The sequence below is a fragment of the Suricata suricatta genome, chromosome 4, assembly GCF_006229205.1.
Source record: "Suricata suricatta isolate VVHF042 chromosome 4, meerkat_22Aug2017_6uvM2_HiC, whole genome shotgun sequence".
NCBI classification, from domain to species: domain Eukaryota; kingdom Metazoa; phylum Chordata; class Mammalia; order Carnivora; family Herpestidae; genus Suricata; species Suricata suricatta.
The window spans coordinates 69,295,915-69,311,036 of record NC_043703.1 but is presented as its reverse complement, the minus strand read 5'-3'; the positions used below and the strand labels follow the sequence as shown (position 1 = coordinate 69,311,036).

General features: G+C 43.2%; 1 long non-coding RNA gene across 4 annotated transcripts; it reads left to right on the top strand.

Annotated features, from left to right (window-relative positions):
• Positions 1-5,133: 5,133 nt before the first annotated feature.
• Positions 5,134-11,290, top strand: LOC115289594. 4 transcript variants are annotated; one of them, XR_003907701.1, is made up of 4 exons: positions 5,134-5,247; positions 6,034-6,116; positions 10,188-10,282; positions 11,034-11,290. It is a non-coding gene; the product is annotated as an uncharacterized LOC115289594 (long non-coding RNA). The 4 variants fall into 4 exon arrangements; XR_003907704.1 differs by having other exon boundaries at positions 5,134-5,457; positions 6,054-6,116; XR_003907702.1 differs by having other exon boundaries at positions 5,134-5,457.
• Positions 11,291-15,122: the final 3,832 nt, after the last annotated feature.

Below are 15,122 nucleotides of genomic sequence, written 5' to 3'. Positions count from 1 at the left end.
CATGAAGTTAGTTGTTGTCACATCATCTGAAAAATACAGATTATTCTAAAAAAAAAAGTTGTTTTTAAACCATAATCTTATGGAGCCAAAAATGGCAAAAACAAAAACAAAAATCACATCTTTAAAGAAAACCCTCTTTGGCACATATTTCTTCCTTGCACTCAATCAAACCAGCACTCCTAAGTGCAGTCTCCTCCAAATTTGCTTCTTTGAGTATTTTTCTAAAGGTATCCTGGCTTTCCCCTCTGACTCTCATTTTGACAATCAGGGGGTTTCCTGATCATAACTTGAATTTTCCTCTCAAATTTCAATAAATTTCCCCTCTTCCTCACTCTTCAATGGTCAGGATATTTGAAAATATTTCTGTCCTATTAATTATTCATTAGTTGTATTTTTAGAAATCAAGCTGAATAAAAGTACAGCCTTCTGCCTTGCCATATCATCCAGCTTCCTTCTTGATCAGATACATCTTTCATCTCTAAATCACATTTATGAATTAGTCTAATATTCTTAATTTCTATTAAAAGCCAAAATACCAATACCTATTCATATTTAGCTCTTGACCTCTGCCTAGAGGTGTGATGATAACAGAAGGATATTAGTGCAAAATTTGGTCTTTTTAGGAATTTGATAAGCTGTTCATTTAGAGAAGGTGCTGATACTATAGTACTGAAATATCACTAATAATATTCTCAATTTCTATAATATTTTGCTGTTTTCCAGGCCCATTCACATTCATCTGATCAAAGATAATCCTGTGCTGTAGATATCTTCCTCATCTCCCACAGAAGGAAACTGAAAATTCAGAATCTTTAAATGTCATAACCAGGGGGCACCTGTGTGGCTCAGTCGGTTAGGTGTCCGACTTTGGCTCAGGTCGTGATCTCACGATTCCTGAGTTCTAGCCCCGCATTGGGATCTGTCCTGACAGCTCAGAGCCTGGAGCCTGCTTCAGATTCTGTGTCTCCCTCTGTCTCTGCCCCACCCCCACTTGCTCTCTGTCTCTCAAAAATGAATAAACATTTAAAAAGTTTTCTTTTAATGTTTTAACCAAGATCTCCATAGGTCACCTAACTCATTTTGAGAAATTTTAACACTCACCTACAGGTTAACGGTTTCCAAATCTATTTCATGTCCCGGACATCTTTCCTGAAAAAGCTGAACTTTTCTGTCAAATTACCTACTTGTCAATTTCACCTGGGTGTTCCTCAGGCGGCCCGAATTCACAGGATGGAAATCTGAAGGCCAATCAGGATCATTCTCCCTCCACCGCTGTTTGCGGCAGGCAAAGGCACTATAATCCACAGGGTGTCCCAGCCAGGAATCTGGAAACCTAGCACCGGAGCATAGAGCAGACACGTAATAGACCCTCAAGAAGCACTTGTACGAGTGATTTAATGAGTGAATGAGTGAGTTGGGGCGGGTCATCCTCAGCTCATCCTTTACCCTCAACCAGAAGATTAATTGGTCATAAAATCCTGCTGTTTCTACAGCATAAATCTCTCCCAAATCCTTCCCCTCCCCTTTATAATCCCTACCTTGCCCCCCTTGCTGGATTGTGTCAAGGCTAAAATGAGATTAATACACATAAAAGTGTTCTGCAAAGAATAAACCTCCGGGAGGAACAACACAGAGAAGATAAATCCTTCTGGAATCTGTTAACTAAACTTACCAGTCCCAGTTTGCCTATTCCTTTCAAGCTATGATTTTTTTGTCCTCCTAACCTTGTTGTTTTCTCTGCTATGGCTTCCAGAGGCCCATCGCTCATTTGTACACGAATGCCGCTAATCCCTGTGCACGGTTTAGCGGCTCAGTTATAGACTCTTGTTATGTTGCTTGCTTCTGGTTATTTCTTAGAGTAGGATCTGGCTCCAGAGAAGGTGTTAAGCTCTCGAGAAAAGGAACAGTTACGTAGTTTTGTAGCCTCCACAGCACCTCATGCCACCGTAGGCATCCAGTAGGTGACTAATAAAAGCTTACTGAATGACTCTCCCCCCACTCCCCTCTCCACTATTGTCTCAGAATTCCATTCCTTGTTCCTTCAACTTCCTGCTTCTGTCAGAAACATTTCCTCCTAAGAGATCTGAGAAAGGAAAATAGTCCAGATCAGCCTACAGATGGGATTTTTTTTAAGTTGCTCATTTTATTAAATGTCCCAAGTAAATCAGGGTGGAGTGCCAGACTCTGACAGACTGTCCATCACGCTGAGACCAGTTTTACATACATAGTGCTTTTCAACATACACCTCAAGTGACTATAGTTAAATACCTGAAACATTGCCAGTAACAATCATATGACTCAAGAAAAATGGTATACCTCCTCTGTATTCTCTCTAGCCCTTCGGTCACCAAGTCTTGTTGCTTCTGTCTTTGCAATGACACTTCTACATGGCATTTCCATTCCATACCTTGTCACCATTTTAATTCCAGCCTTGTATATTTCATCCAACTGCATGATCTCAGCTCCTTAGCTGGGCTCTTGGTCTTTGGTTTCTCCTTATGTGAATGCACTTCACTCCCAGCCCCAGATCAATTCCCCACCCCCAACATGGACTTCATCAAGCCATCCACACTGCTCCAACCCACATCTCCAGAGGCTGCCTAGTATTCATAGAACAATGCATACACTCTTTAGCCAGATTTTCAAAGACTTTTAAATCTAAGCCAATGCTCCTCATCTAAGTTCTCTGCAACTCTTCTTTACAAGGCGAGGGGTGGGGGGAAGGGACTGTGGACCACCCCATGAGACCTGGGAAATTGTCATCGTCATTTACCTGGGTAAAACTCTACACAATCGATGTAACCAGCAGGAGGGAATCAAAAGAATGCCTGCTCTGTAAATGAAGGACTTAAGAGCTTGGGATAATGCCAAACTCCAATCAAAACCTGTGAGTCATACCAGGGAACCAGGGCTAAAAAGTGATTGTCTTTTGGCAAGCAGAAGCAAACAATGAATCTGGTTTAGAGAAAAAGTGTGACTGGAAGGGCCAGCAAGGGAAACCCAAAGAGTAAGAAGTGGACAACACCGACATGGTAGGTCAACCGGAACATCTATCCGTGCCTGTTGAGGGAGAACATGATCGCTCAGGCTCTGCCACTAGTGAACACTGGAGTCCCTAAGAATCCCCAGCACTAGCCCGTGACCCCACAGCAAGTTGCTAGCTGTCTGGCTTCCCATGGACTGGGTCCTGGTCAGCCAGACAGCCAATGACAGTTGCCCCTGCAAGTCAACGCACTGCCTTCCAGCGTGTGCTTACGTGTGATTAATCAGTCTTGTGCTGGGTGACTGTGAGGCCGCTGCTGAGAAATGGGACCACTTCCACTCCAACAATAACGATAACAAATGAAATAAATCCAATTTCTGAGCCGGAGGAAGAGCCTCGGACCACAGTGAACCAACCAAGGTAAACGGGTTCAGGAAAGGCCTCAGAGTCAAGAGTCTGCTCATCATTTGGGCACACTCTCTGCGTCACCACATACGGAGTTCACCACTGTAAAACTGTATCACGGAAAATCAAACTATCTTAATCCAGATTCTATTTTCTCTCCAGCTTTTCCCATTTTTTGCTCTGTAGTCACTTTTCACTTGCTTTAGAGAAGATCTGTTTCATTATACCTTCCTGCTTTTACTCCTATCCCCCGGAATCACCTGTTTTAGGAAGTCACTCCCCATGAATGCTCCCGTATGCTGTGCGTGTGCCCATCGTGATGCTGTAACCATTCGCACTTGTGTTTGGACGTCTCTACTTAGACGTGATACAGATAATTCAGCCTTTGATGAGCCAATACTGAACTTGCCTTTCCCTCCTTATGCCATCATCCAAAGGGCATGCTAAATCAGACCCACCAGTCAGCATCCTAAGTCCCCTTCCTTGTCCATGCCCCACATCTAATCAGTCACCAAATCTCATTTACCCACTGTCCCTTCACGTCTGTCTGCTTTGCTCTTACCTCAAGCCCTTGACGTTGCTCATCTAGCCTGTGATGATAATCTTCTATCGTTCTCCCTGCCCCACTCTTGTTCTTCGCAAATACACCCTCCACATGAATGCTAAAGTTACCATTTTTGGATACAATTCTGTCCATGTTATTCTCCTGCTTAAGACAATGCAACGGATCCCTTACCTATGACACTAAATCCAAACTGGCCATAATATCATGCAAATCCCTTTAGGAATGAACCCCTGGCCTCCATTCCAGCCTCATCTCTTATCTTTCCCAGTTCCCCGAGATCCAGCCATACAGAACCATGAGTAATTCCCTAAATAGACCACATGGTTTCATTCTTCCTTGCCTTTGCCCCTATCTGGAATTCTCCCTTGTCCATCACAATGCTCCACATTCTCCTGGAGAACTGTTCATGCTTCAGATGTATCTCGAGTATCACCCCTCTGAGAAGCCCTTGGGGACCCACTCAAGTGGAGTTGATCATTCCTTGTTTTGTGAAGCTATTTTTACATACTCTAGGGTGATGATTTGTTTCCTTGACCCTCTCTCTTACTGTGAAGTCCTGGGGGCGGGAGCTGTGGTTTACTTTTGTACTAAGGGCACCTAGCAGAGTGCCTAGCACAGGGCCATGACCTAACAGAGGTCTGTCACACTGAATGGTGACAAGGAAGGAGCACACTGGCTTGGCACTGCTTTCACTGGCCAGTGCTTTTGCCTCTCTAAGCTTGTTTCTTCGACTTTAAAACAGGAATAGTTGTACTTGGACTTTGTAAAGATCAAATGAGCTAATGCATACAAATAGCAGAGTACCCAGGGCTCATAACTCAATAAATGTTAGCCATTGCTACTATTATCCCTTAGAGTGGAGTGCAATTTCTCTTTAAACTCAATGTGATCTTGCCAACCAACTGACTCCACTGATGTGGCCCTTCTACAAACTGCTGTTGCACTTGCTGCGCTGATTCTCTAACCACGTATATTCTGTTCATGTTTGTAGATCCATGTGCTAATTTTTAGATGTTGAAGAACTGGCATGTGTCTTATGTTCTGTGGTCACAGAATTCTATGAGGACCCCACATAACCCTGTCACTGGTAGAATCCCCTCCCCTCTGAATGTGGTGGCATCAGTGAATGTGACATTATTGCCATTATTAGGTCACGGTAGGCAGCACAGCTGGCCTTAAGGAAGGGAGAGTACCCAGGCGGGCCAGATCTAATTATACTAAATCATTAAGAGCAGAGAGTTTTCTCTGGCTAGAGGCAGAAGAGGAAGTCAGAGATTCAAAGCCCAGGAAAGAGGTGGGCATTCCCTTGTGGGTTTGAAGGGGACAGTGGCCGGCACAGAAAGGACCTGAAAGCAGCCTTAGGACCAGAGAGCAATGCCCTAAGGCAATCAGCAAGAAAACAGAGACCTTGGTTATACAGTGGCAATGATCCGGATTCTGACAATAACCTGAACAAGCTTGGAAGTGGATTTTTCCCAAAGCCTCTAGACAAGAGTTCTGTTTGGTAAAAGTCTTGATTTCAGCCTTTTTAAAAAAATGTTTATTTATTTTGAGAGAGAGAGCACGTGTATGAATGGAGAAGAGCAGAGAGAGAGTGGGAGAGAGTGAGAGTCTCAAGCAAGCTCTGTGCACTGTCAATGCAGAGCCTGATGCGGGGCTCGATCCCACAAACTGTGAGATCATGATCTGAGCTGAAATCAAGAATCGGATGCTTAACCAACTGAGCCACCCAAGCGCTTCTATTTGTGATGATTTTTGTTATGTAGCAATAGAAGACTCATACCTCTTTTTAAATGTCTTAATTATTAATACATTATTTAACATCTCAATACATATCCATTGAGAAAATATTAATAATTGAAATAACTTTACCGTATCACTAGCAATGTCAAAATGCCAACTAGTCTTCTCTATTATAAGAAAAAGATTTAACAAAGATTTTAATTTGAGCAATATCTGTCATGCTCATTTTATATTTATCAAATTGCTTAAAACATTATTCCAGAAGTGATGTTTTTATAAAACATAACAAGGAATTACTTAAAGCAAAATGCACTAACTATGCATTTCATATACCCAGGGGCTATATTTTAATTTCAGAACACCAAAAGCCAGCTAGCAAAATATTTCACAAACTGAGATCATCATCAAGGAGATTTACAGGTAAAATTTCTTTGCATCAATTACCATTACAATGGATTCTATGTAACAATTCTATCTCCATGTTCATGCAGAAGATGCTTAGAAATAATGCTGTGTTGTGTTTTCAAAAATTTTTATTTGAAAAATCTGGCAAATGCTGTGTATTACATCCTCCCTTGGAGAGTCACTCTGCATGTTACTGTACTAAGAACTCAAAGAAGTTGTGAAGTGAATCTATTTAATTTTTTGTAACACAGCATTTTGCAGATGTATTTACCACAGAATCTTTGCAATGGGACAGGGCTTGACATCTAGAAATGCCATCTGAGAAATGCTAACCTAAACAAATTCCTCACATCCCCAGACCAAATATCAAATCAAAATATTAGTAGGGAAAGAAATATTTCAGAAATTGAATTAAGAGATATTCAGAAACATGTTTTCCCTCTTTCCCCATTGGCTATTGCAACTTTTCACTATATTTCTTCCTAGTCTCAATAACTAGAAAATTGATTTTTAACAATCATATTAATAAAATACCTATATGGCAAAATGAAGTTCCCAAGGAATCTTCTAGACTAGTGATATCATACCTATTTGTGTATCACTAAAGTGGATATGTTTCAAATATAAGTGGAGCAAGGTCGTTTCTGTTATCTAATACTTTACAACTGAATGCAGAAAACACATCAGACTAAACAGCTTTTTAAGAAAAGATATTTTTCGTCAGTGCTAATTGTTAAGCCGAATAAGACCCTATGGAAGAGAGGAGAATAAGATCGGAATTTTAGGCTAGGATTCTTGTGCTTTTAAGTACTCTAAATTCTAAAAGAAATTTCATGTATAAAATATGAAAGTAAATATTTTTTTACTGAATTCAAAAAAGAGCTGCTATGTACTTCAAAAAAGAGGAATAACCTTAGGATCCTATCCGAATTTCTGCTCTAAGTCAGTGGGTCTCAAACTTGAGGAGGTTTCAGGAACTGCTGGAAGGCTTCATAATGCACAGAGAGCTGAGCCACAGCCCCAGAGCCTCTGACCCACAGCTCTGGGGGTTGGGGGTGGAGGGCCAGGAATGTGCATTTTTAAAAAATGTTTTTTATTTATTTTTGAGAGACAGAGAGAGACAGTGTGAGCAGGGGAGGGTCAGAGAGAGAGAGGGAGACGCAGAATCCGAAGACAGGCTCCAGGCTCTGAGCTAGCTGTCAGGACAGAGCCCAATGTGGGGCTCGAACCCACAAACCGTGAGGTCATGACCTGAGCCGAAGTCGGACGCTTAACTGACTGAGCCACCCAGGCGCCCTTAGAATGTGCATTTCTAACATGTTCCCAGCTGATGCTGAGCTGCTGGTCCAGGAGCCCTATTCTGAGACCCATAGCAACTCCCTTGAGATTCTCACTCAACAGGCCTGGGAAGAGCTACAGAGGTGGTTTCGATGTGTGTCGATCTCTGGGATCCCATTCAGCTCTAAAGCTCTGTGTTTGGGGATTTTGTTATAGGAGATCCTTGCTCTGAGTTCTGGCTCTGCATCTCACATCCTCTGCAGTTCCCTCCATGGGTATTTCAGCATGCAAAGGCAGAGCCAGAATGCTCAGAGAATGAAGCGGGGAGGGAGACAAAAACTTAGTTTTACAGCTGTTGGCAGAATTTACAGAAGGAGAAAAGCTGGAGCCCGAAACTACAGAGTCTCAATTCTCTTGCTCCAACCTCCATCTAGATGAACATGGGAAATGTGGCGTTGGCCTCGCCGACCGTTGGTGTAATTAGAGAATGCCCAGAAGTCTGCAACTACCATATGACTTCTATGTCCATTTGTTTCCTTGTCTGTGGTTTTAAGATTCAATTTGCAATCAGTCATAACTGGAAGTCATAACTGGAAGAGCAATACACAGGATGATCTTTTGGAGTCTGATGGATTCAAGTCCTAGCCCTGTCATTTGTTCCTGAATGACCCTGGGAGGGTGATTTAATTTTTTTCTTTAATTAATTAATTAAAAAAAAATTTTTGAGAGAGAGAGAGCACAAATGGGAGAGGGACAGAGAGAGAGGAAGTCACAGAATCTGAAGCAGGCTCCAGGCTCTGAGCTGTCAGCATGGAGCCTGATGCGGGGCTGGAACTTACAAACCGCAAAATCAGGACCTGAGCCGAGGTCGGACTCTTAACTGACTGAGCCACACAGGCACCCCGGTTATTTAATATTTCTGAACCTCAGTTTCCTTTTCTACAAAATAAGCAATAGTACCGCCTTCTACACATCACTGTTGTTCGGGGCCAATGAGAAAATTTTTGAAAACACATGGCATAGCGTCTGGCAGAGTAAGGTGTCATAAACCACAAACAACCCTAGTTACTACTATCAAGAATCCTACAAAAGTCCTCAAACAGGCATCAATTTTCATGCTTGAGAAGCTAGATTTATACTAAATATTTATTGATTTGTTTGTTTGTTGGTGTTTATTACTTGGCCTTGGGCCCATGGGCCTGGCCTCACTATGATACTTTTCAATGAAACAGCTAAGAATTGTTACCTTCAACTTACAGGTTCCCACCACCCTCATGAACTACCGTGAATAAGCACCAAATATTATCAAATATAAGACCTCTGATTCTATGATGCAACATTATATTATGCGGCACTTAGAAAAAATGTTGCCAACGAAACTATCGGATGATGCTTTCTTATCATTTACAATTTTCTTTTCATACTTTATGAAGTTGCTCTCTGAGACTTCGATTTTTAAAACATTTATCATCCCTTTGCATACATAGAAAGGAAAGCATAGGCAAAATAAATTGATTTAAAATATTCCTACGGGGAGCACCTGAGTGGCTCTGTCGGGTAAGCATCCAACCCTTGGTTTGGGCTCAGGTCATGATCTCATAGTTGTGGGATCGAGCCCCACGAAGGCTCTGCCTGACTGTGGGCCTGCTTGGGATTCTCTTTCCCTTTCTCCCTGCCTCTACCCCCTGGCGCATATGCTCACACGCTCTTTCTCTCTCAAAATAATAAATATTATAAAAAACATTCCTCTGTTGTCTTCGCACTCAGTGCCCCCATCTTCCACATCACTTGTGTGACTCAGAGTGCGTGTCACTGCTTAGTCACTCCACGTCGCCCATGGGACCATCAGGGGTTTCGGTGAGGCAACATTTCTAAAGACAATCCTAAAGTACTAGAAGATCTTGGGGCTGTGCTCTTTGTTTGCCTCGTTTTGATTCCTGCTTCAACACCGCCAAGCACGTGATGACTGATCATCCTCCGTCTCCCTCTCTCATAAGCATTTGGGTCTTGGGATTTAAACAGTGTTTCACGCTTCCTTCTGGGAGTTTACTGCCAAGCAACGGACACATACCTGTTTCCCAAGTTTGGACACTGGTGCATTTGAAGCTCGTGGACATGGAGGCAAGGACAGCTGTGGCCTGGCCAACAGACTGCGAGGCATCTACGATTGTAAGATGCATCGTGTTTATACCCGTTAGACGCCGAACAGACTGAGCCACCCAGGCGCCCCGTGTATTAGTTCTTCATACCCTTTTTTCATTGAATAATATTCAGTTGTATGGATATACCACATTTGATTTAGCCACTCATGAGCTGATGGACACTTGGGTTGTTTCCACTTTTTGGCTATCATGAATAATGCTGCTACGAACATTCATGTGCAAATTTTTGTGTAAATGGATGTTTTCATTTCTCTTGGGCACATCCCCAGGAGTGGAATTGCTGGGTCTTTCAGCCACTCTATGTTTAACTGTTTGAGGAACTGCCAGACTGTTTTCCAAAGCAGCTGTACCATTTTACAATCCAGCTGGCAAAATATGAGGGTTCCAATTTCCCCACATCCTTGTCAACATTTGTTATTATCTTGTCTTTTTGCTTATTGCTGTCCTCATGGGTGTGAACGAATATCTCATTGTGGCCAATGCACTTCTTTTTAAGGTACTTTTCCCTTTCTCATTCAATCCACACAACATCTGTCCCCATTCCTTACCCACAGTCAAGGAAGCAAACACAAAGACCGATTCTCTGACTTGCTCAAGAGGGCTTGTTTAGGGACAGACGGCACGTGAACTAATAATGTGTTTCTAGATTCTGAGACCATTCCTGTCCCAACACGCCAGGCTATTGGAATCTCAGAGAGCTACTTGCTCCACAGCAGGAACAAGAGCGATGACAGATCTTAGGTAAGCTGGGGAGTGCGGGGAGGACACGATACAGCCCCAGCCCGTGAGATGCTGTGACACTGCTGCTGGCTTTCACAAGACGGCAACAGCTAGTAAACCATATTGGCCAGGAACAGCTCACTAAGATGAGTCTCATTTTGGGAAAAGGCCCGGTTGCAGCATGTGAGGTACAGAGGCAAAAAAAAAAAAAAAAAAAAAAAAGGAAATCTACAACTTGCCACAAAGTCTATGATGTGGTCTTCACAGCCTGTAGTCAAAGGCTGTACCATCCAGATTAGTCTCTTTTGGCCACATCTGTTCTTGGAATTATGACATTGAGGAAGAAGAATATTCTAGCTCTGCCCACCCCCCAGCCTCCCAGTAGGAATAGATGTCAGCCTCAGTCGGCAAGCGGGATTCATTACTTTTTGTGTTCATGAACTGAGAGTATGAGAGAATTTTTGCTTACGCTTACGTTTTCTATTCATGAACTATCTCCTTTATGTGCAAAAAAAAATCAATATTTTATGAAATGATCTCCTTGGAGGTTAAGCGCTACAGCACCACTCTTTTCTAGTCAAAGAAAATCTGCGTGTTACTAAACCCCAGCTGAGCAAGGGTAAGGGCCTCTAAATGGAGAGCTTCCTTACCTCCCTAGCAAAGTCAACTTCTCACCACTGGACCATGACATGGTACTGGGGTTTACAGAGTACAACAGGTTGATGAGCATGTGGTGTATCTATTAAAACCAAAAAAAAAATATTTTTTTCAGGATTTGTCCCAAAGATGTGTTCCGTTCTTAGTACAGGAACAACAAAGTGATGTTATTGAGAAGACCCACTCTCTGCGGATGCTGGTGCAGTTCAAAGGACTGGAATCCTTCTCATATCTGACACCTACGGTTATCCTGATCGTGCTCACGGCAGCTGCTGCTTGTGGCACCTGGCACTGCTTTTGTTTTTGTTGGGCTTTTTTGGGTTTTGGGTTTTGGTTTTTAATTGGAAGGCAGTATCTAACAACATTAAAGAACCTGGGTCTGACAACTCTTAATTATTACATTTTGTTTCCAAACCCATGTCTACACTTTAAGCTATATGGTGGTCATTGATATACATTTGCAATTTTACATTTTGCTTTATGGACCTGGTATAATATCATGAATGCTTTCCATTTCACATTTTTTTCATAAATATTTTAGCGGCTGCGTAACATTCTGTAATAATCTGTTACACGCTTTCCCGGGGTGGGACACGAAGGTGGCTTCCACAAGACCCATCTATATGCTGTCTACAAGAGACTCAGCTTCGGATATAAGGATACATGTGGACTGAAAGTGAAAAGATGGAAAGGGAAATGAAAAGAGAGCTGAAGTAACTATGCTCACATCAGACAATACAGACTTGAAAACAAAGACTATAGGAAAAGACAAAGAAGGGCATTACACAATGACAAAGGAGTCAATCCAACAGGAGCACATACCATCGGTAAATATTAATGCGCCTAACACAGGAGCTCCGAAGTATGTAAAGCAAATATTAACAGACCTAAAAGGAGACGGTGGCTTCCAGGTGATGTGCTTGTACACAAGGAATCTCTTTTGCTCCCTTTTATTATTTCATGAGGACCCGTCCTCCTAGAAGAAAGTTCACATTTGCCGAACACCTGCAGTATACCACTGACTTGATGGGAACCACTTATTATTTCTCCAACTCTGTGAGATCAGTAGTTTTTAATCCCCATTTCGCAGATAGGAAAGTGCCTAACCCTGCTCGGCATGGAGTAAAGACCCCGATACTTGCCAACGGCAAGAACTACTGCGGTCCCACCTCTACCGTCACTACTAAGGTACTTGTCCCAAGACGGAGACCAGAAAGGGGCCTGCTTCCCCCACCATGGCCTTCCTGTGGCGGGGCCGGCTCGAAGGATCGAACACCTTCACTTGCGTGCTGTTTTCGACAATCATCTTAGTGATTTAGAAATACTTGGCACTGTTTTGTCTCAGCTTCTCAGATCACAATCAGCCCGAGGTCTTTGCTCCCATGAGCCACTCATTTCTTATCTCGCTGTTTTCAACACATCCTGCTGATGGTCCTTTTCTGGGCATCCCGGAGCCATGCAGGCTTCCAGGCAGGTGGATCAAGAAGGCAGCCTGGGCCTGCGTGTTTGGCAAGTGGCCGAGGTCCTGGGCAGCTCCAGGATCCTCACCACAGGAGGGTCTGTAGTGGCCATGGGTCAGGTGCTGAGCCTTCTCGCTCTCTGGGGAGGTAGGAGAGAGAGCTGGAAGGGGTAGTTCTCTCAGAAGGGGTACAGGACCCTGCCAGGGAAGCCATTGCTGGGCCTAGCACGTAGGCCCATTGGCTCCTGTTTGCCAGAACTGAAGCCTGGCTTCTGACAGAGACTTGGGGGAGAAAAGGTGCCGGCCAGAGGCAGGAGGGTGGACAGAGCCTTCAACCTGTTCTCATCTGGCCCTTGAACTAACCCCGGGATGCACTGCTTCCTCTTCCATAGAGGGGAGGACCAGATGCCACCTGAGGTGGCCGAGTGGCGGGCTGAGTAAAGCCTGAATAGGGCAAGAGCTCCCACTGCTGAGCCTCTTCCGACCTCCCTCAGGAGTCTGCTGGTCTGCAGTGGCTCAGGGGGCTTGCTTCTGGGGCGCAATAGGATTGCCTGCCTTTATGCCCTGGTCCCCTCATGGACTGTCACTTACTCAGTCAGCATTCCCACATGGCATCCAGGGCTCCTTTAAATACACATGGAACAGAAGGCTCTGATTCCAAAAGGGGAACCCTTCTGAACTGCTGGTGGGAACGCAAACTGGTGCAGCTGCTCTGGAAAGCAGTATGGAGGGTCTTCAAAAAGTTCAAAGTAGAACTACCCTATGACCCAGCAACTGCACTACTAGGAATTTATCCAAAGGATACAAAAATGCTGATTTAAAGGGACACGTGCACCCAAAGTTTACAGTAACACTATCAACAATGGCTAAATCATGGAAAGAGTCTAAATGTCCACTGACTGATGAACTGATGAATGGATAAAGAAGATGTGGTATCTCCTCTCTCCCCTCTCTCTCTCTATCATCTTTCTATCTATCTATCTACACACACACACACACACACACACACACACACACACACACACACAATAGATTACTAGTTGGTGGATGAAAAAGAAGGAAATCTTGCCATTTTCAACAACATAGATGGGACTAGAGTGTCTTATGCCAAGCGAAATAAGTCAGAGAAAGACAATTATTATATGATTTCACTAATATGTGGAATTTAAGAAACAAGACAGATGAACACAGGGAAAGGGAAGGAAAAAATAAGACAAAAACAGAGAGAAAGACAAACCAAAAGAGACTCTTAAGAAACAGAGACCAGACTGAGGGTTTCTGGAGGGGAGGTGGGTGAGGCAGATGGGCTGAATGGGTGATGGACGGTCAGGAGGGCGCTTTTTCAGGATGAGCACTGGGTATCATAGTTAAGAGATGAATCACTGGGTTCTACTCCTGAAGCCAACACTACACTGTATACTAAGTTAAATTTAAAATAAAACAAGAAGGCTCTGAGCCTATGTGGCATACAACGAGATAGGAATGGAGATGGGTGAACCATCCTTCACTGAGCTCCAACCAGTGCCAGGCACTATGCTGTGCCTTTTCATTTTCGTTATTTAATGTTCAAAAAACAAGACTGCGAGGAAGTAGTGTTCCCACTTACGCAAACCAAGGCTTAAAAGTAACGTTCCCAAGGTCACATAGCCAAATATTTGGTGAAGCCAGGGTTCAAAGTCAAATATGCCTAATCACGAAAAACTTGTGTCCTCTCCGCTGATAATACAATGCTTTCCATAACCCCAAATCTACAACCTCCCCGTGCCCTACTTTATACATCAGACTTTTTAAAAAGCAAACCAGGTGTTAATTATTTTTAAATTTTATTTGAAGCTGAGAACAACTGTTTAAAGAAGACTGTCAGTGGATTTATGTAGTCTGGTAAAACTGAACTGGAAAAGGCCGACACTTTTACAGCATCCCATCCTCTCGTGGTCTTAACAACCTGATCCCAAAGAAGGAACTCAGTGTGCTGCAGGGCCAGTGACAGGTCACTCACTTCCAAGGCTGTTTTCTACAGAAAACTTTTCACTCGGGGCTTCCGTTGCCAGAAAAATGTAAATGTGTGCCATCTTATTTTCAAGTGCAGGGGTGAAGCAGGTGATCTTGAACCACTTACCCTCTTCACGGCCAACCACACACTAGTTAGGGAAGTCAGAGGGGTGGGATAAAGGAAATGAGTATCATTTAGAAGGGAAAACTTAAAGCGTTCTCAGTCTAGAATCTTTCCCTTTTTAGGAAAACAAAGAAGATAATGAATATGGTGGGGGAGGGTAAGCTCATGTCTACCCAAAAAGTACTAAACTCTCACCTTTTCTTGCTTTTGACTGAGTTGACATAAACTCATGGGTGAGGTCACAGTGGTTGTCACAGGCTGACCAGAGGCCCTATGTGCAGTTACATATCTATCTGTTTGACTTAAAAAAGAAAGAAAAAAAAGAAGGAAGAATGAATTAGTTGTGAATGCAGCGTGTTTGGAAGACATGACGTCCATGGGGGAAAAGCTGACAGGTTTAAAACAGAGGAGAACCACTGGGCTTATCTCAGAAAGCTACAAAACAAAATAGAACAGAACAAAACAAAGCAAAACAAACAAACAAACAAACAAAAAACCCAAGGATAATTCCCAAGGATTTGTGTGAGACTGAAATGCTTTTGGATGTCTTGAGTAGTCAGAAAGAATTGTGTCCTTTCACGAGTAGGTCCCTCTGGATCCAGAGATGGAGAAACCAACAAAGATGTCTC